This window comes from Panthera uncia, chromosome B1 (assembly GCF_023721935.1).
Source record: "Panthera uncia isolate 11264 chromosome B1, Puncia_PCG_1.0, whole genome shotgun sequence".
NCBI classification, from domain to species: Eukaryota; Metazoa; Chordata; class Mammalia; order Carnivora; family Felidae; genus Panthera; species Panthera uncia.
The window spans coordinates 87605395-87630008 of NC_064811.1; the positions used below are offsets into that span (position 1 = coordinate 87605395).

The window sequence follows — 24614 nt, forward strand, 5'->3', positions numbered from 1 at the left end:
TGGTACTATTTTAAATTTCTTTCAACTCATATTTATTTACAGAATTCCCTGAAAAGTTTTTGCAGGAGCTATATTGTGACACTAAATACCTACTGTCAGTGTAGACGAGTTTTTCTTAATGGGGATGTGTTATGGAAGCAGAGGGCATACTCTGTTCCTCTTCATATTGTATACATATTTTGCCTGTTACTGAAGATTTATGATGAGGGAAATAACTTTGAGTCTTATGTTAATTGTTTGAGGCCTTGCTTTGACAGCGCTAATTGTTTAGTTTTAATGGGAGACATTGTTGTGAAGTGAAAGCAGAAGTTTAAATAAAAAAAAATCAGAGTTGGTTCCTTTTAAGTTCCTGATGTCATGCAGTCCCAAGCAATTTGAGGCCAAATGTTACTAGATTCTCTCTTAAGGTTCTTTCAAAAGTTACAAATTTCAATGCACATTATCAATCTTAGTATGGCATAGCAATGTACCACAGAATATATTCCTCCATAAACTATTTCAGGAAAGCAAGTATTCTAGATTTTCTGTTTGCACATATCAGTGAGACTAATTCACATACACACACACACACACACACAACAATGAACCTGTGTCAGAAGAGTCGACAGTCTCTCTAATTTGAAGCAGCTGGTATATTCTAAATATGGAGAGTTCAAGCTTCCAGAATCATCAGTACCATCATTAAGAATCAGAATTATTGATTCAAATGTTCTTTATTATTCTCCCTGTTGGGGAATTTATATCACATAGCTGTTAGCTCTTCCCCTATTGTTCTCAGACTGTCATGCATAAATGTCAACAAGAGTGTACTTCATTCATACTCTAAAATTAAATCCTTTATCCCACAATTAGCCATAATCATGACCACATACGACTATGATTTACCATAACTAAAATAGATGGCGTGGGATTTATTGTTGGCTTGTGTTTGAAATAGCAAAGGCAGATTTTTTAATTAGATAATTGCATGCTAACTATTTGGGATATAATTACTACTTATTTTGTTTTCCCTGTATCTCCATCTAGTTAGATAGCAAATTGCTACAATGTCCCATTAGTAAAATCTAAGGGACTGCTGTGTGTGTGTGTGTCTGTGTGTGTGTGTGTATAAAATACGCTCTTTGAAAACATGATCATTCTTAGTAGAGTATACTGGATTATGAACTCTTTCTTAATAACAATTTTTAAATCATCTTAATTGACAACTTATATGTACTGTCACTGTGTGTACCTAAGTCAATGATCTCATTTGAATGGCATAATGATTCTATAAGTCAAGAGTCTGAAAGACACTTCATTTCTCTTGCTTGCTCAATACCACATTTCTTTCCATGGTAACAGCACCCTGATGTTTTATATAAGAACTCAGTCTCTCTTACTGCAGTTTGTTGGTCAGGACACCCTACTTTCTCCTGCCCTCCCTTGGCCAAAGGAAGGAATGCAGGACCCCAACCAGAACCTGCAGACTCTTTCTGGGAATTTGCATCTTGAGTAGAAAGGCCAAAGGATGAAATTAGGTAAGAGTTCTCCCATTCTGGTCGAGGTGCCCTAATAATGCCCACAAAGTGTTGCTTTCCAGACCTCTGGCACTCCATCACTTCATATTCTTCTGAGGCCTAATTCATTCTTTCCTTGGATTATTTCAGCTACCTCGTATTATAACAATAAGTTCCCTTTTAAAAAATATTTTGTGTAAGTTACTTAACAGTTGGTTTCTGTTGCTTGCACCTGAAGAACCCTAACTGATATGACACTACCCTCTTTTTGCAGATAAGGAAATTGGGGTGTCAAGAGGAGCTAGCCCACCATCCTGCAGCATTTAAGTAACATGGCTAAACTCACAACTGCCTCATTTTAGCTCAGCTTTTAATCCTAGGTAACATTGCCTCTATTTTCATCTTCAGAAGAGCTTAGATGAGAAGATATCTAGGTGGTCACACAGTCATACTAGATCAGGCTAAACAGTAAAATGGGTAGAAGAGGAAGCATCCCTTGCTTTGTTACATTTAATCAGATGGTCGGTATTTATTATGCACCCAAAGGATTTCTTGCACTAAATAAGAAGTCCAAAACCATAACCAATTTTGCAGTGATCCTGTAGGCTCCTATAATTTCCTTTTTAGAATTTAATGTCACACAGCTGTGCACAATTCCGGAATTAACATGGGTTCAAGTACAGTCCCTACCTCCATTAAAAAAATATTTTTATTTCACACCCATTTAGCAAGGGAGGATACGTGAAGTCCAGGGCAACAAGTGCTAACATGTGTGTAAACATCACTTTAAAACTCCCAATAAGAATTACACTGTAAGTTGGAGTCAGTGCAGGAGGATCAAATTATGCATAGACTGAAAATATGAACAGGAGGCAGCACTGTGACATCTTCAACCCCAAATGGAAGACCTTTGTCTCTTTTGTGACTTGGGCACAGTTTCCATCTCTGAGCCTCTGTTACACGCTTTTCCATTGTCATCAAAGGGAAGCAAGACTAAGGGTCCACATAGGACTCTGATTAACGATCAAGAGCAAGAGGGGATGAGATAGTGGCTGGGGATGGGGCTGGACTGAGCAGAACGCAAATTGGCCTGATTTATTTCACCAAACCTCTGGCTCTTCCTTCCTGCAAGTGACCTGACAAGCCACCCCTAGACGCAACTTTTCATGGAAGTATTGTGAGCTATGGTCTTTCCTAGGGCTGTTTGAAAATAGTTCCCCTTGGGGCAAGAGAAATGCAATGTGGCCTGCGAGGTTGGGTAAGAGGGAAAAGGAGGCTAAAGACCATCTACATTGCAAGGAAAGCTTAAAGATCAAGATCTAGTATAATCAACAACTTGCCCCTCTAAATTTTAAGATGCCATATAGTAAGGAGTAACTCTTATTTGGTGTGCTAGACTGATCCTGGGCTATAAAGATCAAGAAATCTGGGCTTGATTTTGGCCTCCATGTTTACCAACCGTGGGCAAGTAACTTCTCTATGCCTCAGTTTCCTGGTAGGTAAAATGAGGGTATCTCAAAACAGTCCTATCTCTCAGGATTGTTGAGAGAGTTGAATTAAACAATCTATCCAAAAATTGTCTAGCATATGATAGCTACTCAGCATTATTAATATTTCCTGACATTTGGGAAACATTTTTGAGGATTACTCCACTAGACCACACCATAAAAATTGTTTAGGAAACATCGTTAGAAGCTAAGGGTCACCTAGCTAATAGTGCCCACTAAATATATTCCTCCAAACAAACTTGTTTCTCTTTAAAAAACAGAGTTCTGGGGCACCTGGGTGGCTCAGTTGGTTTAGCGACTCTTGATTTTGGCTCAGGTCATGATCCCAGGGTCATGGGATTGAGCCCTGCATCAGGCTCCACACTAAGCATGGAGCCTGTTTGAGAAGGAGCCTCTCTCTCCCTCTGGCCCCCTCTCCTGCTTGTGTTCTCTCTCTCTCTCTAAAATAATTTTAAAAATAGAGTGGTAATTTAGCTCATAAAGAATAAAATGAATTAATCACAGATTTTTAAAATTTTCTTTCTTCTTTCCTTCTTTCTTTATTCTTTCTTTCTTTCTTTCTTTCTTTCTTTTATTTTTTATTGTTTTGGTGGCAGGGTGGTATTAGTTGCGTCCAACAGTCAGAAACTGATGGTATATTTAAACTGTGTATTTGAAAAGAATAAAAAAGGGCTATATTCAGTAGTGTGGGCAAGGTTTAGAGAAGAAAAGGCCAATAGCAGGAGGCATTATTTGGAATTTTTTAGTAACCACATTAAAAAAGTGAACAGAAACAGGTAAAATTATTCTTAATAATAAATTTTGTTTAACCCAACATAGCCAAAATATTATTTTAATATGTAATAAATATAAAGAAGTTATTAAATGTATTTCTCTTTTTTTCATGTGAAGTCTTTGAAATCTGGTGTGTATTATATATTTACAGCCTATCTCAGTTCAAATAATGTCTCAAGTAAAATGAAGTCCTACCAAAACAACAAGGTTGTATTTAATGAAAAAATGTTTTATACTGTTTGTTTCTAAAATTTTAATATTAGTTAATCGCAACCAAATAAAATAAAAACCAAATAAATATAATATAAATATAAATATATATAAATATATATGTATATATTATACATATATATTATTTATATATATAATATATATAAATATATATATTATATATATTATACATATATATTATTTATATATATAATATATATAATATATATAATATATATATTTTTATATTATATATATTATATATATAAAATAAATATAAATATAAATATAAATATAAACCAAATAAAATAAATTCATCAGTTATCCTATTATGTTAGTCACACCATCAGGTGGTCAATAGCCCCATGTAGCTAGTGGCTACCATATTGGATGCTGCAGGTTTAGAGAAACAAAAAGTGGTATAGTAGTCTGAGGTAAGCAGAGCAGGAAACCATTATTTCTTGTAAGCCTGAAGAGGAAGCACTTGTTACAGAAGCTGGAATAGTGTTGCTATATGGAGAGAGTCCCCTCCACACACCTTTGGTTGAGGTACATAGTCAACTTAGATGGCTAGGAAACAGAAAGAATGAAAAGTGTAAATACCTGGACCCACACTCTTCTAGTGGTATGCTGGTAACCTGATTTTCCAACACTGAAAACCCTGATTTGTAATATTTGCTCATTTCCATGGTATAAATTCTCCTATCACGGCTGATTGCACACTGACAACATGATGTCACTGCAAGCGGACTTGGCAACATTGGCTCTTTCCAACATACCACTCAAACTCCTCCCATCATTCAGTCTCCTGCTACTCCTTTCTGATGGTCAAACTCAACTGGGAACCACAGGCAAGGGTGCCCATGACACACTTCTTGCAGGTCTGCCTCCCAGGGCACTGAATGGGTTGATGAGGGATCAGAAAGAAGGGGAAAATGTATCCAATGCTTAAATTAAAAAAGGGCTGTCTCCTTTTTTTTTTCTTCTGCACATATAGGAAGAAAATGACCACAAGGAAGCTGAAATCTGTAGCACAGACTTTGAAGGTAGGATGCTAAATAGGAAAGGCCTCAGATTCTTTTCTAGATTAAAAAATTTTGTCCTATGTGAGTATAGAATTTATACAGAGGAAAAATGCCCTTCCAATATAACCCATGGTGCATAAACACTTGGGTAAAACAGTAATGTGGCCTCACAAATTATCAGAGAGCACATTTCTTTTTTTTTGCAATGGATTAGGAAACTTCCTTTGTGAAAAGAAATTCTACAATTATTGAGATATTACTTTTTTGATATGAAACAATGACCTTATATATATTAATAGTATAATTATTCAGTATGTTGACAAAATTGATGTAACATATAAAGTGAGGTTCAGATTCAATTATTTCAGCCTCCATTTTAGGACTCATCCAGGTTTGTACACCTGCGATCTCTCATGGCTGTCTTCACCCTTATACTCAGAAATCTTTCAAACCTTTTCTTTTAGTTCCATTCCTCTGCAATATGAATACATGTCTTCATCATGCTGCTCTGGTACCTGGGCCAGCTGCATGGCCCTCTGCCTTCTCTCTTTCTTTCCAGGTAACCCCACCTGGAACCACTAGGTGATTCTTCCTAAGACACTGTTTTTTATGTCATCCCACTGCTCAAGAACCTAAAGGGCTCTCTTTTGGCCTGGCCTTCAAAGAACCCCATAACTTTATTTTAACCTACTTGTCTGAAGTTTCATGCAAGCACTTCCACGAAGCCAGGTCGAGTGATTGCAATCCCTAGAACACAGGCTCAATTTGCTACAGTGCTTTTCTTCCATACTGATTTTTTTGTGTTTTTTTGTTTTTTGTTTTTTTGCCTGACCTGTCTCTCTCTCTCTCTTTCTCTCCCTCTCTCTCTGTCTCTCTCTCTCTGTCTGTCTCTCTCTCTCTCACACACACACACATACACATCAGAATAGTACTTTTCCTAATCTGTACTTCTCCAAATTCCACCCATCATTGGGCTTAACTTTTCAAAACCCTCATAACCATTTGACCAACATCCTCAGCTCCAAACCCTGAACTCCAGTGACAATTAATTCCCTCACTCCCTTTGCCACTTGGAGCCTCTCTCCTTTTGTTTCCATGAACCTTGCGTCATTCCGTTTTGTTTCCATCCTAACACTAAACCCTAAACTGATCCCATGGAGCCAGCAAGGTGACCAGATTTTGAATCTAAGTCACTTGCCAAACTTTCCTCAGAGTTCCAAGATAAGCAGCAGGTTATGAAACACCAACAATTCTTACCGGTAAATGTAACAAGATTATCTCAGCTTGAACAAATTGATCCTGTTATCCGCAGTTACATGTATAATGCTGGTCTGCCCTAAATCCTGAAATCACCATATTATTAGATGAAAGATTTACATTAAGTAGTAGCAGAAATACTACTATTTCTGGGGTTAGTTAAGTGCCTTGGGTTAGTTAAGTGCCAAACTTTTCCTAATTTTTTTCAGCATTGACAAACAACTTTTTGATTGACATGTCAAATGCTACTTTGCTCATCTGAGCCCAGTGTCTCTACTGTGGACTCTAGAATTGCTGGAATAACATCTCTCCACATCTGCTGCCTCTTCCCCACCTCCTGGCCATTGAACATTTGCCCAAGGGTTTGCTTCTGCATTTGGGCTATTACTGAAGATCTGGAACAGCAACCCTCAATCTGCACTCTATGAGATGTTAATAAGTGTTAGTGGAGATGGGAGTGTATATTAAAGTAAATTTGGGGGGGGGTGCCTGGGTGGTTCAGTCAGTTAAGCACCTGAATCTTGATTTCAGCTCAGGTCATGATGCCAGGGTCGTGAGATAGAGCCCCACGTTGAGGCTCCCACATGGAGCCCCACATTGGGCTCTGAGCTGAGCATTCTGTCTGCTTCAGATTCTCCCTCTCCTTCCCTCTTCCCCTCTCCCAAACTTGTGTGCTCTCTCTCCTTCTAAAATAAAATAAAAATACATAAATTTGAGATGCTGGCTAAAACAAAGATAAGTTGCTTTATTGCAGAACTTCTCAGAGACTTTACTAGGCTGATGTGAAATGTGAATCATTAAAAAGAGAATATAGTAGGTAGCACTTCATGCATATATTTGAATAGGAAAGTCTCCCACTACTACATCCTGCCCCCAGAACATAAGAACTTACCTCATAGGGTTGTTGTGAAGACTGAATGAGTCATTGCATGGAGAGCACTTAGAACAGTGCCTGGCAGAAGACAGAAACCCTTTGGGTTTATTGCTATCATTGTTGTCACAAAGATGTCTGACTGAGACCTCACCAAGTGTTCCTGTCCCTCTGAGAAAGAAACGGAGTTGCCCGTAAACTGAATGGGGGACTTTTCAGGAGCTTTGAAGATCGGAACCAGTGTGTACCTCTTCTTGGGATCTTTTGAATCTGAAACCATTCAAGTACAAAGAAGTTTATTCTCCTCCATTCTTCCCGAAGGCTGGCTAACTGGGGTTCAATTAACTAGCATGGAGTAATGGTTCAGAGCACGGTCTTTGGCGTCTTGTTTAAATCTTGGCTCTTTTATTGGTTACAATATACCCATGGGCAGATTGTTTAAAGGAGATGTACCTATAAATCCATAAAATTTGAAAAATAATATGCATGTCACTGTTTTGTTGTCAGTAACTCAAGGGATGATGTATGTGGAGTACTTGGCCTGTGCCTGATACCTGGTAAAAATGCTCAATAAATGGAAGTCCCTAGGCATCGCAGTACTACATTCATTTCTGTAGTTTATTTAAGCCACAAAATACTAGCTAACTTTACCCATGTAGTCACTGCCACAGTATCCACAAGGACCAATTTGCTTCACACCCAATAGAAATTTAGTGAATACGTTGGCCACTTGGATTGTGGACAGATTGGATTGCTGGATTAGGCATATGGGGCCTACAGGGTAACTCCATGCTGTTAGGAGCTGAAGTGGGAAGCCATACAAGCTCTCAGTGACCACAGCTCTAGGCAACCAGAGCAGGCAAACGATTTCACAAGATCCAAAAGTAATCTCAGGAGCAACTCTGGTATTCTTTTATTTTTTAAAACCTATCAACAATTTCTAATATCAGGCACGGAGATTTAGTTCCTTGTTAAAATAAAAAGTATTCCCAAGTTCACTGCTTTCATTAGGAAGGTTGTGAATAATACCGAAGTTATTCACAATCCAGCGGTCGGAAGCTGTGGGAAAAATCATTTTAATTTTAGATGTTTCACGCAACACTGCTAATGTTATCTATCCTGTTTGGGCAGGGAGAAAACTGGCAAGCATCGTGAGATGGGGAATTTATGTGAGTTAATGGAAATGTTGTGGCTGACCAACAAAGGAACTTCCCCAGCCAAAATCAAAACAAAGATATTAACTTGGAAGGGGGAGAAAAGCCTGCGGCATAATAATATCATGCATTGAAACCTTATCTAGTGGTTGAGGTAATTTGGTTTGAAGAACTTAAAGAGCATTTTGTGGTTTATGGAAACTGCCAGCAGACACTGTATTTAGCAGCCTCTCCACTATTAAGTTCACATGCCTTCCTCTCTTCTCACCAAGTGGGACCACTTAGTTTTCTTTATCTCTGAGTTGTTACCAACCCATCTAAGATCTCGTAAGGACAAAAGTCAAGTTTTCAGAGCTTGCGGTGCGATGCCCATGCATTGCTGGCTACGTTCAAAGACCAGAGTGGCCATGACACATCCAAAATTTTGCTTACGTTCACTTAAGATAATTTTTCAAAGTCCACTTAGACAATTTCAGTCCAGGATTTAGACATATATACCCGTTTCTTTCAGAAAGAAGTCTTTCCAAACAATCACACACACGCGCACACACACACACACACACACACACGCATACAAATGATCCTAATGGCAAGTTCACAATTAAAGTTTATAATAATTCTGAATTAAATAATTCAAAGAGTGGGTTATTCTGAGTGGGCCAGCTATTGCAGATACAAACTAATTTGAGGGTTAGAGACCAATCCTGTTTTTCTCTCTTTTATAATTCAGTGACATAACTTTCTTTGTGTAAATGGGAGAATAACCAGGGAAAAATAAGAAGACCTTGCTAGGGAACCTACCAAATTAACTCTTTCCGGGCTACCGCTGGCCGCATCTGGCCCCCAGCTGCTCTCCTTTGAAGTCCTGGAACCCCTTTGAGGACTGTCTTGCACATCTGAACCTACAGCAAGTACTTACAAGGGCTCCTGTTTGACCAACACATGGGCACATGCAGTCAACTCTGCCTAAAAGGTTTTAGGGCTTTAGGGAAAGGGTAGCTCTTAGTTCCCCATTCATTTTTGCACTAAAATATGCTGTTATTCTACTACAGAAAAATTTTCAAGACTGGCATATTATTTTATCAAAAGTACGTTTTATTTGTTATAGATATTAATACCATTAATAGTATTAATTATATATAATACCAGAACTATTACCTAAATATTCATTTCCTATAATCCAATTTATTTCCTTTTTTATGTTTCCAGAATTTAACAACATTAAATGTTATAGTAAGATTAATTATAGTTCTAATTTCATTTTCTAAAATGATATCTTTCAGAATTATTGATTCAGGAATTACAATATATAGTTTTTTGTTAATCCTTTTATTTTATTTTCGTCTCACTAAAGACATTATTGTAAATATATTGATTAGAGTCCTGAAAATATTTTTCCTACTTATAAGAATGTATAAGTTGAAATTAAACTTTATCTCAGAAATTTCACCAATGTCCTCTTTGTTGTCTCGGTTTTTTTTTTTTTTTTTTTTCATTTTCAGTTTAGATACAAATCTCAAGGGATGTTTGATCTACTGTTTTTCATGAAATAAAATACAGAGAAAGAATTTATTTTATTCTTACTTTTTGCTGGACGAGTCTTCAAAAAATAAATTCACCAACATGAATTTTCATAATCCTACATAATGTTGGAGGGAAAACATATCATTCTCACATGTAGAATGAGGTCACTGAGGAACAGGACTCTCTGTACCTTTAAGCACCCTTTTGTCATGAGAAATTAAAAAAAAAAATTACTTCTACATTTTTACTTAGCCATGTGAATATCTGTTCCAAACCCTTAATTCTATATTATTGAGAGATCTTAAAAGGGGTGTGGGGAGTAGTCCTGGAGAATTAAAAACCAAAAAGGTCTACTTTGGAAATCTTTCACTTGAAAGTTAAATAGAATGTACAGAGACAAAGTATATTTGTCATTCTGGATCTTCAAAGTCACATGATCTCTTAAGTGGTGAGTGTTCCTATGCAAAGCTGTCCCCATCTACAATAATTTGTAGATCAGATTTTAAAAATAGCCTATGATTTGAGTTATGGAAGACACGATCTACAAATGTAGGGGGTAAAAGTATAAATTTAGAGATTTCTTGTTTCAAATGTCCTGATAAGGATTCCATTCTATTTCTAGGAAAAGTAACTGAACAATTCTCATAGAGAGCAGACTGTAAGTTTAGTATGTTCTAAAGAAAGTTTTTTGAATGAAGTTCTTTTGAGGCCAAAGTTCTAAGGTAAACTATGAAATCACGTGGGTGTTGAAGTTGACAGATCTTGGAGGCCACAACTACCTTCATACTCCAAGACATCAAAGAAAGGGCAATGTCTGGTGATTAACCTCACACACAAAATTACTAGGTCATGGGCTGGAAACAGGTTTTCATAGTTCCCTTGGTGACTTGTTTTGCAAGTCTAAAAACTAGCAGAAAGGGGGAAAAACAGCTGCACAATATGGGCTTTCTCCTTTCTTAGGCAGGTGTGACAGCAATACAATTGGTAGGTTTGCTTCCTGCTTCTCTGAAGAATATCTGTCTTACACCTAGTTTAGCTTTCTCTTTAGGCCAAGATTAACTCTGAAAAGCTCATTTTAATTTGACTAATTTTAAATTATATGTGATTTTAAAAATAAATCACTGGGTTGAGAGGAAGCATAGAACGTGTCACCAACTATCATATGTTAAATATTCCCTACAAATTAGCACATTTTTACCTTTAGACCGTGCCTAGAAAGTTCTATAACACAAAATGGCCCATTATTTTTATGAAATCTCTGATTTTTAGAAATATTCAATCTATGAAAAATGCAAGCTTGAATCTGTAATGCCTCCGCATTAGTCTCAGTTCTTCCTTTCACTTACAAAGAATACCCGTACTCATCGCACTAGCTATTTCTACGTCTTAAACTCCAGCACAGGCCTGACACACAGTAGGCTCTCAAGAAATGTTTGTTAAATGAGTGGCTGAATGAATGGATGAATGAATGAATAAACAATCATCCCACGGCAACACTAAAAATATTGCCAGATATCCTTTCCAGGTTAAAAAGTTTCAATTATTTGTTCATCCTGTAAAATGCTTTTCAGATTTTTCTTTTTACCAGCTGAGTGCTGCACGTTTTAGTGGTGATTTATCAATCACACTTATGCATAGCATGTCAATATGCAAATCAATTCAATTCCTCCTGAAATATAGCAAATTACCGAGAGTATCAAGAAGGTTATCTGGGACCAATTGGCTGTCTAGATAACCACGAGTTATATTTCTTAGTTTCCTTTAAAGTCCATTTTTTCCTTTACCATGCCAACTGAAAAGCTTCCTTATAAATTTCATTCAAAAAAAGTTATTGGAGGATGGGAATGTATTAAGTCCACAAACCAAAACATCCTTGATAAAGGTCCTGGTAGCTTAAATACTGATTTTTCTTCTGAAAACTCTCCAAGACTCAGGTGTATCCAGGTCTCCAATTATGCATGAATGCATAATCAGTTACTCAGACACTTTTTAATAGGCATGATACTTGCCTTTCTCATTTCAAATAGGTTCTTCTTCTTCTCTTTTATGGTCTACCAAATTACATCTGACTAAATGTACCTATTTAGTGAAAATGGATTCCATTAGAGTGTAATCTTACCCAGCTATTGTTTTCTTCTGGAGGAAATAATAGAGAACATGTGCAGATGCTTAATACCAGGCTCCTGTTTCTAGAATTACAGTCTTAAAGCTGTCAGAACTGTTCAAGAACAAGAATGATACGGAGCTCCTTCAGCATATGAAACACCCTTTCCGTGAACATTTAAGTAGGTGAGGCAGGAGAATTCTTAAACAACTGGCATAGAGACAGCTTGAAATATACAAGCAAAGGGATGCTTTCTTTGGGACGCTTTCTTTTCTTCTCATTTGTCAAGACATCCTGTTTTTCCACCAAATAAAATGAATCACATTTTCTAATCTATTTTGAATGTACTGGGTTTTTCTAGTCCATTCTGTTTCAATCTCACAATGTGGTGGCCCTCCATCTGGCCACCAAACAAGTTATTTCGCTTAAATTTCTTCTGGAAGAAGAGAACATAAAGTGCATCCATATTTTTCTGTCAAATTGGTGTAATTACTTTGGTTATGCAGCATAAGGGTATATTTTCATCCCTTCCTTTCCTTCAGTAAGGACGACCAATGTTCCTTCCAAAAGCCATCTCTGGAATGGATGCCAGCAAGCAGTTTACAACAAATCTCATTTAATTCAGTAGCTCTGGTCAAAAAAGAATAGTGTTTAAAAAAAATAATAATTTTAAATGAAAATCTTCAATGAACTCTCCTGTAAAAGGAAGAGTTCCATAAAATATCAATAATACTTCCTAAAAATACATGTTCGATAAATTTGTTGTCAACTTTTCTGAAGATGAGCCATATCAAATAGCTTATAGCTAATGAGAAAAAATCCCCTATGTCCTGTTTAGAAAGGGAAATCAGTTTATTTGCGCAAATTACAAAAAGCATTACATAGTAGTTCATGTTGAGGGCCGCATTAAAAAGCTTACGTAAACATCCCAAGTAATTTTGTTGTCACATAAATCGATCCTATTATAAGCATGTGACTTTGCAACAGATAAAAATAGCTTCCTGACTACTATGTGAAAAACTTTCAGAGGAAGAAGTGAAGCATTAAAAATGGGGCTCATAGACTTAACCAATATGCAAGTAAAGTGATGCCTTAGAATTATACACTTCAAGTTTCTTTAGGGGGGGGGGGAAGGCAAAATTGGGCACAGGGCAGCATACAAACTCTGGAATCAGAAAGACTTGGATTCATATCCTGACCTCAGTGCTTAGCTTTTGTGTTCTTAGGCAAATTACATTCTTGATGATAACCCTGTGCCTACCTTCTAGATTTGCTATAAGAATAACCACTGAGGGGCACCTGGGTGGTTCAGTCAGTAAAGCCTCCGACTTCGGCTCAGATCATGATCTCCAACAATCTCGAAGTCTGTGAGTTCTCGCCCCATGTCGGTGAGTTCGAGACCCATGTAGGGCTCTGTGCTGACAGCTCAGAGCCTGGAGCCTGCTTCGGATTCTGTGTCTCCCTCTCTCTCTCTCTCTGCCTCTCCCCCACTCATGCTCTGTCTCTCTCTCTAAAAAATAAATTTAAAAAAAAAAATTACAAAAAAAAAAAAAAAAAAAAGAATAACCACTGAAGTATGTGAATCACCTGGCCCAAGTTCTGGGGTCCTGCAGATTGTAGGGTTTTAAGAATGCATTAGATGTGGGGCACCTGGGTGGCTCAGTTGGTTGACAACTCTTGATTTTGGCTCAGGTCATGATCTCACAATTTCATGAGATCCAGCCTTGTGTTGGGTTCTGCGCAGACAGCGTGGAGGAGCCTGCTTGAGATTCTCCCCCTCTCTCTGCCCCTCCCCCTGCTTGCACTCTCTGTCTCACTCAAAATAGGAAAATATCAACTTTAAAAAGAAAAAAAATGCATCAGATGTGACTCTACTTTGGAAAGAAAATGTTTACAGGTGTGGGGATATGGGTGTGTGTGTGTGTGTGTGTGTGTATGAACATACATATAGATGCATGTATCTTTTTTTAAGAGAACTTCTTTTTCTAATTCAACTTCATTTCTTTAGTGAGGAAGGATGTGGCTACATGAAAGACAAATAGCTAGTTAAAAAATGTAAGCTTAAATTGTATTTTTCCATCTTTTTAACTTTAATATTCTATAGATATATGTATCATGTAATATAAATATAAACTGGAGTATTTTATTTTATTATTAAAAAAAACTTTTTTTAATGTTTATTATTGAGAGACAGAGAGAGACAGAGCATGAGCATGGGAGGGGCAGAGAGAGAGGGAGACACAGAATCCGAAGCAGGCTCCAGGTTCTTAGCTGTTAGCACAACCCCTGACATGGGGCTGGAACTCACCAGGAGATCATGGCCTGAGCTGAAATCGGACGCTTAACCGACTGAGCCACCCAGGCGCCCCTAAACTGGAGTATTTTAAACTGGGTAAAGTTTCAACTCTTCAAATAATGATGGTTAGAAACAATGGTACCTGTGAACGGAAGGGGAATGTTTAGAAACTTTATCACCATGAAAATGAATAAGCGTGATGATGAAATATGTAACATAAAAAAAATACATAAAGAGGTGATAAGAGCATATGTAACTGAAGAAAAGGAAAGTGTGTAAAGAGGTGATAAAATAGAAATCTAAAGATCAACAGATTAAAGTATTTAAAACAATGCACAATTTTATAAATAATCAAATATATGTTGTTATATATCTAATACATTCTTTTAAGAAGAATAGCCTTCTATTTGAATGGGAAATTTGCTTTTATTATGGATTTTTCTTGGTGTTATAAACTGCAAAACCACAGTTCAATAGTTTTGAAATGATGTTAATGACTAGAGATTAAATTACAGTGTTTCTGTTTAACTCATCAACAGTATAGCACTTATTTCGTTTAGAATAAAGAATTTTGTTTACTAGATTGGATTTATGGGTTTTTCAATCTAAGCAAAATCGACACCATCCGTTTTTTAGTACTGGACACTTGACTACTTTTAGCGCCTGAAACATTGCTTCTAATTGAGGCTTCTACTCAAGGAGCAAAAGGGCAATTTAAACCCGCATACCTCAATTTGTTATTTGGTAACTATTCAGTATCTTCTATTGTGTTATATGCTAATCACGGTTCATTTTACTACTTTTCTTTTTCTAGATGCTAATAGAGGGGCCCTGTATCAGATTTCCTAAACTGTGACCCTTTTGAGCTATAGTGTACCCACTTAAGTCAAAGGACCTACAGAACAAAATTTTATGGTCCATTATGTGCCAGACATGATTCCAGATTCTTTAAATGTATTGTTTCATGAAATCCTATGCCACGTTTATTATCTTAATTTTACAGATGAAGAAATTGAAATTGAATTGAGTCACTTGTCCATGGCTATACAACTAGGAAGTTTAGATCTCACCACCTGTGAGTTAAGTCGTTATTCTTAGTCCCACAACTATCTGAAAGGTATAATAACTGCATCTGGTTCTAAGATCATAGATTTGAAGGTTCCTGGGAGGAGAACCCAGTATGACTGGTCCGCTGATCGACCTCTTTTTACTTCTCCCATATCATATTTCCATGTCTCTTTTCTCTACTAAAAACAAAACAAACAAACAAAAAAGTAAAAATAAAAACTTACTGTTAGCTTAGAAACATAAAGTCCCACTGAGAGCAGTCACTATAACCCTAGCATCCCCAACCTGAACAACATGCAAAGGAACGTAGAAAACCAAGAAATTTCAAGGATTGCCAACAACTGTCAGAAACCAAGAAGAGGCAAGAAAGAACGTTTCCTTGGTGCCTTCACAGATATCACGGTTCTGCCAACATCTTGATTTCAGACTTCACCCTTCCAGACCTGTGAGTGAATACGTTTCTTTTGTTCTGAGCCACCCAGTTTGGGGTACTTCCTTACAGCAGTCCTAGAAAAGTAATAGATAGATCTTGGTAATCCTGAAGGTCTTCGTCTTCTGAGAATCTTCTAAATAAACGGTTTAACTCTTATATGATATTTCTACTTTCAGGACTAAATTAAGGAAATTGCCTTTTGAGACAACTGAACTGGGGCTTAAATCAATTAGTAGTACTGATTGTTGTAGAGATTAGATAATATATTTAAAGCTCCTAGCCCAAGACGTGGGAGGTATCTAGTGCTCAGTAAAGAATAGTGCATTCTCTTTCTTTTTCATCCTTCTTACCCCAGATTATTTAAACCCCAGATTTTAAGGTTCTACAGGGCAGAGATCATGGCTTGCCACCTCTCACACCATTTGCTGCCTTGTCTTGCTTATGTGTACAAAAGAATGAACTATTTTTTTAACTTAAAGGAAGGAGAAGCTACTTGTCCTCCATAAGGTAAGGCATAAGACAATGCAAAAAGACAATTTCTAGAATAATTAGAGAAAATAAACATTTTGGGGTGCCTGGTTGGCTCAGCTGGTTAAGCATCCGACTCTTGGTTTCAGGTCAGGTCATGATCTCATGGTTTGTGAGATCCAGCTACATCAGGCTCCTCACTGTCAGCATAGAGCCTGCTTAGGATTCTCTCTCTCTTCCTCTCCTTGCCTCTCTCTCTCTCTCAAAATAAATAAATAAATAAATAATCTTAAAATAAAAAGAAATATTTTGAATTCACAACAGACAAAAATCATTGTCCTTTAGAATGTGAAAGCCTTATCACTATGTTACCATCACTGGACTACCACTGACCTCAGCTCTGGAAAACCTACTGGTCTTTGCTGACAAGAAATATACCCATCCAATCAAAGATAAGCAGGAAGTGAAATGTTACGTGCCATGAAAATCTTACTCTGAGCTTAATTTTTTGCACTTGGTCCATAATGACTTTTCCATCTTCCTTCAAAGAAAAGAAATCTTCGATTTCAAAACCATGTGTTGGAGAAAAAAAAAATCTGTCCTGAATTATATCATTCTGAGCTAGCTACAAGACACTGTTTCTTTGCAATGCCTGATTTCACAGGGAACAGATATGCAAACAAATTGTTCGAATCTTTTAAGTCTACATTTTTGCATTCTGGAACTCTAAGTATCACCGTGTGGCTATATAGTTAGCAGACCTACTGGTTCTCCCTGCCTTTTACTTGCTTTTTCCATAAGCAGAAGCTGGATCTAATTTCCAAATGAAAGACCTCTTCACCAAAAATTTATTTTTATGAAGGAATGGCTTTACAGTGTTTGCCATTTGGGTTCTTTTATTTGGCTTTTTTATTCTCTTCAAAATGTGAATGGAAAATGTTTATCTGCTGGAGGGCTTCACATGCTTCTGCTTTGCTGGCTCAATGATTTCTACTGCCAAAAAGAGAAAGAAGAAAAGAAAGAAAAAGGAAGAGAAAACCACCAGTCATTGAACAAATATTGAGCCAACAACAAAGTTGGTATGCCCTAAAAATGGTATAAAAAATTAAAACGCAATCTCATATTCTAATATTCTAATGTCTGGAGTTGGGGTTCTGGGTATACTCCCTGTTGAAATGTTTACTATAGCACAGTGATTAAAATTCAGGATCCTAGAAAAGCAGAGATGTATTTGAATTCAGCTGTGCCACTTACAAATTATGTGGTCTTGAACAAATCATTGACTTTTTTCACCTTCTGCTTCCTTTTATTTAAAATTGTGATAATGCCCATCTCTTGGCACCATTGTAGGGATTAAATCAGAAAATATATATTAAATGCTTAGTATAGGTCAGAGAAGTTATCACATTCCATAGATGAGTAATAGTATATAATTCAGCACCTTCTATAGGAGTATGGAGAGATCGAAAGTAAGTAAGATCCTTCATAGCTCAAGTCCACTAAAACTTTGTTACTTAAAAGATGGTGACAGAACGGGCTCCTCCTGAGCGTGCTGATGGAGAATTTGCTCCTTGTTTCTCCCATAGCTTCTGATGGTTGTTGGCAATCTTTAGCAGTCCTTGGCTTGTAGATCTCTGCCTTCTTTTTCACATGGCATTCTCCATGGTGCCTGCTATGCTGAGGGAAACTTTGAAGGGAACCGGCTAGTAGACAACTCAGTCTTTCTCCCTTTTACCCAGATCAGATGAGGGATCTGCATAGGACTTGCTATAGTCCTTCACCAGATTTTCCTCTGGTTTCACGCTGTTCAGGCATAGTTTATCATCACTCCCAGTCCTAACATAAGCACTCATGCTTCAGTCCCTCACCCTGCCATTCCCCAGCACCCCCACCCACCCACCCATGTGCTTTTGGCCAACTGGAGAGGCTTTGGGATCCCATCTCAGCAAGCAATCCCACCAGCCTTCACTATCATTGAGCCAAGAGTTATACAAGGCTTGGTGACAATGCCCTAAAGTTTTGCCCTAGTTCTGACTTGGAGGCATTCAGTCATAATCCCACAGATGGTAGCTTTGCCCCTGTGGTCCCTCAGCCAACCACATACACCAAATGCCTGTATCTGCAGCTTCCTTTCCTAGAGAGTAGGGTTACGATAGCAACAGCATGTCATCAGAAGGTACTAAACTATCTAAAACTGGGTCCATCATCATCACATCTCCTGGGACATTGTTTAACTAAGAAATATTAGGCTCTACCCCAGATCTGCTAAATCAGAATCTGTATTCTAATAAGGTCACCAGGTAATTTGTATGCATATCATAATTTGAGAAGCACAGTTCTAGAAGTTGTGTAAGTCTTGCATTCCAAAATGAACTATTAGATGGTGGTGGAGGGGGAGGTGAGGGAACTCACAGGGATGGAATTCATATTCCCTGTTTGTTTAACTTATTTCTTTTCTTATGAGCGATGGCCAAAATTGAAATTGATGAAGCAACATGGTTCAGTATATCTTGTAATTATAACACGTGGATTGGGAGAGCAAGAGAGCAAGAATCTACAAAATAGAATGCAACAGAGAACAATTTAAATTAATCCCACCATTCCAGGCCATATAATCAGAGTGAGTGAGGGATTGGGTGTGTAAACGTGCTATTGAATTACTCACCCAGTTACAAAGTGCCTCTCATATTGTGATATTGTGGTGTGTCATTTCACTGTGATTAAAAGGTTTAAAGATACACAGTTTTCATCTACTAACTACTGTATCTGGTACTTAGATCACAATGCTAGTGATCTATTCCAGTAGTGAAGAAAAATCAGATTATATTGGTTGTTACTGATAGGCCTATGCTTAGGATTCACAATTACGTCTTCCTAAGAAATTTTCAAGGGCGATTTAGACCAAAGCCCCAATTAAGAATCTATTAACATCAGTTCTACCATTAGCCATAAGTCATCTGCAGTTGACAAAACTTACCTAATGTAGTTTTTAAATTCACCTTACTATATAATTCATGTAATTCAATAAAATTATAGAAGATGTGGCATACAAATTATTGGCTAAAGATCACACATGCTGTAGTAGGCAGAATTAAAATCCCTAACTATGTCTATATCCTAATCCCTGGAATTTGTCAATATATTAATTCACATGCCAAAAAGACTTTGCAGGTATTAAAGGCCTTGGGATATGAAGATTATTCTAGAATATCTGGGCAGCCCCAGTGTAATCACATAGGTCTTTAAAACTGGAAACGGTTTCTAGGCTATAGTCAGAAGGACTATAAAACTTAGAGATCTTACTAAGGAAGAAGGATCAGAGAGATGCAATGTGAAAGGAAGACTTTCTGTTACTGGCTTTGAAGATGGAGGAAAAAGGTGCCAGGAGCCAAGGAATGTAGGCAGTCTATAGAAACTAGAAAAGTCCAGGAAATGAATTCTCCTCCAGAGCCCCAGGAAGAAACTCAGCCCTCTGACACCTTGATTTTGTGTCAGAAATGCCACATGTGTAAGATAATTAACATGTTGGTTTAAGCCACTAGGTTTGTAGTAATTTATTATGGCAGTAAAAGAAAACAAAAAATAGTAAATAGAAAATTTTAAACTGGGAAATAGCAGAAAGACCTAGAAGATCTGTGTCTTCCATCTCAATGCTTTTAACACATTTCTCCCAAAATATATGGAGATATTTTGACGATGATTTATCATTTCATTCTTTCTTCCTTATGTGGTATCTGATGTGCACCATTCTCTTAATTTGCCTATATACTTCACGCATCCCATTTGCATTATTATTTTGAACTTGCAGTTAAAGATGTAGAGGGTATTTTCAAAGATTTTTGTAAGTGGGGAGATATAATGCAGAGGTTTTTATTTTATTTTGGTCTTAGTTTCTAACAAATGCAAAGCTCCTTATTAAACAAATTATATTCATACTCGTATAATTATCAATAGAGTTCCATGAAATATCTTCTTCCACTAATTAAGCTATACTAGTTACAAGAAGAAGTTGTTCAATCTCATTTAAGAAACACTTTTGTTTCTAGAGCAGTGGTTCCCAAATCTGGCAGCATACCAGAATCACTGGAGAAGCTCCTTAGGGAAGACCATGGTCTGTATAGCACAGCTATACAGAAACTAGAATCATAATGCCAGTAGGAGTTTAAAATGAATAGCACCCTCTGCATGAAAAAATGATAGTTGTGGCTTCAAAGAGCAATTCCAACATTCGAGAAAATGTCAGAAATAAAATCTAAAGAGCTAAGAAGGCAATCAAAGAGCTAGAATGTAGCTAATGATCAAGAAGGTAAATGTCAGAAATAAAAATTAAAGGACTAGAAGGTAATGGCTTGAGGTCTCGTATTAAAAGGATTTAAAAACAAAACAAGCAGTGTTTTTCTTATTAATGATAAGTATGTTTGAATACACAATTTTGGTGATGTGAGTAGCGTGTTGCGGCATGATTCAGAAGGAGAAATTTAAACATCTCAATAATTTCAAAGCAGTCAAATTTTCTGTGTACCTAACTAAACCCCTGAACCTTGCTGGTTCAGAACCTCTTTCCATGCTTAGCAACACCTGGTCGTGGGTAAAGCAATACCTTCAGCAATCTCTTGGTGACCAAGGTTTGTTTGGGTCAAATTTTGAGGATCTTGTTGAAATCTTTAGTGACTTCGAGATCACATTAAGTGCACAGTATTTGTGAAGTATTAAATTCTGTGTGATTGACTTGATGGCTGAATTGAGTACAAGATGTATCCACTTTTCTTTTTACTCTGCTATCCTCTCCCCCATATCCATACTAGGTACCTGCCAATTTGACCTCAGTGAAAGCAGTGAAAGGGCAGGTGACAGTCTCTGGCTTGTGTCTTGCTTTTGTACAAAGCAAAGTCAAATGAAAATTAAGGAAACATATAACTGTTAGATAAGAACCTTTTGGCAAAAATATTGTTCTAAAATTTGGTTGAGAAGTACAGCACTTTGAGAGTGAATTGAAATGAAATCTTAACCTTCTTTGTTGTAACTATTTTGAAGGGGAAAGTGGAGGGAAATAAGAAGTGTTAATACGATAAATAAATCAAACGTTGATAGTGAAAACTTTTCAAAGGGACAGTGTTTTAAATATTATTGTAAAGAGAAAAAAATTCTTAAAAATAAAACCACTTCAAATTTTCAGTGTTAATAGGGTAAAACAAACAGGTGTATTTTCTTATAAGAATGATTATCATGGTAGCTTTGCTTTTTTGAGGTTAAGGATTTTTCCCCAGTAAAATAATCCTGATTTCATTTTTAAAACTAGGAGATTTGCTTTGATATTTAAGTTTGTGCTTAAATTGAAGCTCCTGCATGCAACTTCAATATCCCTTCTGTGTCAGTGGACTCAAAAGTAACAGAGGTTCTGTTTCCTCTTTATAGAGTCACAAAAAATTTAAGCTCTTTTTCAGCATGGGCTTCAGGAAGGTGGCAGTAAGGAAGCAGATTAGTTTTTCATACACAATGCTTTTCCTTGCCAAAGTAGCCATTTATTTCAGCACTCCTGAAAGTAATTAGAGTGCCTTCATTTGAGGCTCCATTAGTACTTTAAAATAAACATAATTTTAAATTACACCACTACAAAGAAGAAATGTTTTGAGAAGAAATCAAATACCTTCCTGTGGTGGTGCTATATAGCTCACTGCTAGAGGTGGTTTTCGAATCCAACAGTGCCTTCCTGGAGCATGCTCATGGAGTTTAATGTGATTCCAAATCAACACTTCTGTTGTCATCGTCAAGTACAGTGGATCTCAAATTGGCTGCACATTGAAATTGATTGACGAGGTTTAAAAACTAACAATGTCTGGATTTTACACCAGGAGATTTGATTTAATTGGTCTGAAGAGGAGCCTGGGTATCTGCTGATTCTCATGTGTAGTTAAGTTTAGGAGCTGGTGTATCAGTGGGTACAGTCATGCCATATGGCAAGTGTAGATATGTAATGGCAAACTTGATATTGTTAAAACTCGAGGTAAACAGCAGGAGGCAATTGCATGTCAGTATACAGGTTTGTTAATTCCTTGGGAAACAGCAACTCTTAGAATGAGAAACTTCCCAAACTAGTCCCCCATATCATCTCCTGCTCCTTACTCCTTTTCTGGCTGCACTGTTTTGATTCAACTCCAAAGCACTCTACAGTTATGTCCCTACTTATATTTCAGCCTCTGATAAAACAGGGTCAAAAGAAAATAAATGTTCTCTAATCACCACCATTAAAAGCTCAATGAACTCCATAAAAAGCGATATAGAATCATACTGTCTAACATTGAGGACTTCGAAGGATTTATAATTCAACATTCATTCATTCACTCAAGTAACATTTACTACACATCTACCTTGTAGTCTGTTATTGTGCTAGACACTGGATATACAACGATGAAAAAGATAAGATCTTTCAGTTTGGGTGGGAATGGGCAGTGAAGGATAATGGGCAGTGACCCAAAATATTCAGAATAACAACAGTTAAAATGAGAATAAATACAGGATGCTGTTGGAACCCAGCAATGTTGTTTTGTCTTGAGAAGTTCAATAAGGCCTGCAGGGTAAGTTATCCAAGTAAAACATGTAAAGGGAAAAAGAAAAAGCACCATGTACTAGGTAAAGATAAGCACTCTTGTAAATCATAGACTTGTGGGTTCTGTCAGAACTTTATCTTAAAAGGGAGAGGCACCATCGAATTTGTAATTTGGAAAGCTCACTCCAAGCCACAAAATGGAAGAGCAAAGGGAGAAGGTCAAAGCCCCTTGAATCTTCATACACACAATACCTTAAACACACACACACACACACACACACACACACAGAGTTGTTGAACCTTCTCTAGACTTTGAATGATTGATTTAATGTCGAATTAGGCTCAACTTATTTCCAAATGTTTAGGGGTTAATAGTCTAATGAAATTATAAGTCAAATAAAATGAATAGTACAGTTGGCCTTGAACATCATGGGGGATGGGCACACAGTCAGAAATCCACATACAACTTTTGAGTCCTCCAAAACTTAACTACTAATATAACCTACTGTTGACTGGAAGCCTTACTGAAAACATAAACGGTCAATTAACACATATTTTATATATTATGTGAGTTATATACTGTACTCTTACAATAAAGTAAAGCTAATGTTATTAAGAAAATCACAAGAAAGAGAAAATACATTTGCAATACTGTACTGTATTTATTTTAAAAATCCACATAACTGGAGCCATGTAGTTCAAATCTGTGTTGTTCAAAGGTCAACTATAATCATAATATTGAAGGATTCCCTAGCCTTGATATTTTACTTAGCCAAAATGTTCAGGATATTTAGAAAGACGACAAATGAATATAATCAACACTGGATTGTATAAGAGAAATATCAATCCATTATTCTATGATCAAGAACATTTGATTATTCGTAATGCCTTTTCACAAACTGCCAAATAATAGAGAATTTGTTTGCAAATCTGACAAATAAGTGAAAACAAACATAAACATCAATCATTCTCGAAGACACCAAGAGTGTCTTCTCAACAACTGAAATGCTTTTATATACTGACATTTTTAATATGAAGGAATTATAGATTGTCTACTCAGTGATTAGTTCAAAAGGTAGTTCAGAAGGATGTCCGTTGTCTTCAAGCACAGAAAAAAATTCCCCTTAATTTCAACACGAGGATATTATAACATGCCCGTCCTTGGCTAATGCTCATTTAGTAATGTTTTGAGGATTGAAAATTGCAAAAGTAAAATTAAAAATAGTGGAATTCAAAAATAATGTAACTGAGGAAGAGCCCCAGCTATTCTCCACTGACAAGAATCAGAACCACTGAGACTCAGGGCAACATGTGGGCTTGGAAAGAGGTACTGGAGAATCTGAACTTGTTCTGTATTTATGAAATATTACTACAAATAAAAAGTTGAAAAAGGGCTGGAAATATGCAGCTGGGAGCATAGAGGGGAGAAGATGAGTTCTTATTTTAAACATATGTATTAATTATTTCACAAAGCCAGGTAGGAGTTTGCAGCTGGAAGGGATAGAGCAAAGGAAAAATAAAATTTTGTTTCAGAATAAATTTATGAAATCATGCTTCATCAAGGGAACTTGCAGCTGGGGGAGGGCAAAGGGACAGCAATATTTTTCAAGTAAGTCACTTTAATAAAATATGCAAGCCCTCACTTTGACATAGTATTGGAAGGGACATTCTTGAATCACCATCAAAGTGGAATAAGGCATTTTGTTATGCAAAAAGCAATTTTAGGCTCCTTGGCTAACATATTTTTCTTTAAATGAGTACTTGCTAACCAGTTTCTAAATCTCTGTAATTCTGTGGGAATTCTTCTCGAATTACAGGGAATAAGAATTTGGCCCCAGGTGAAGTTTCCTCAATTCTTCAAATTTGTACATCAAAAGGA

General features: G+C 36.8%; 1 protein-coding gene and 1 non-coding gene across 2 annotated transcripts in view; one reads left to right on the forward strand and one right to left on the reverse strand.

Moving 5' to 3' along the window:
* Window positions 1-24614, reverse strand: part of DKK2 (dickkopf WNT signaling pathway inhibitor 2) — a 102947-nt gene that overhangs the window by 52798 nt on the left and 25535 nt on the right. The gene's annotated exons all lie outside the window — the stretch shown is intronic.
* LOC125924045 (U5 spliceosomal RNA) lies at window positions 147-261 on the forward strand. Its single transcript, XR_007458231.1, has one exon. It is a non-coding gene; the product is annotated as a U5 spliceosomal RNA (small nuclear RNA).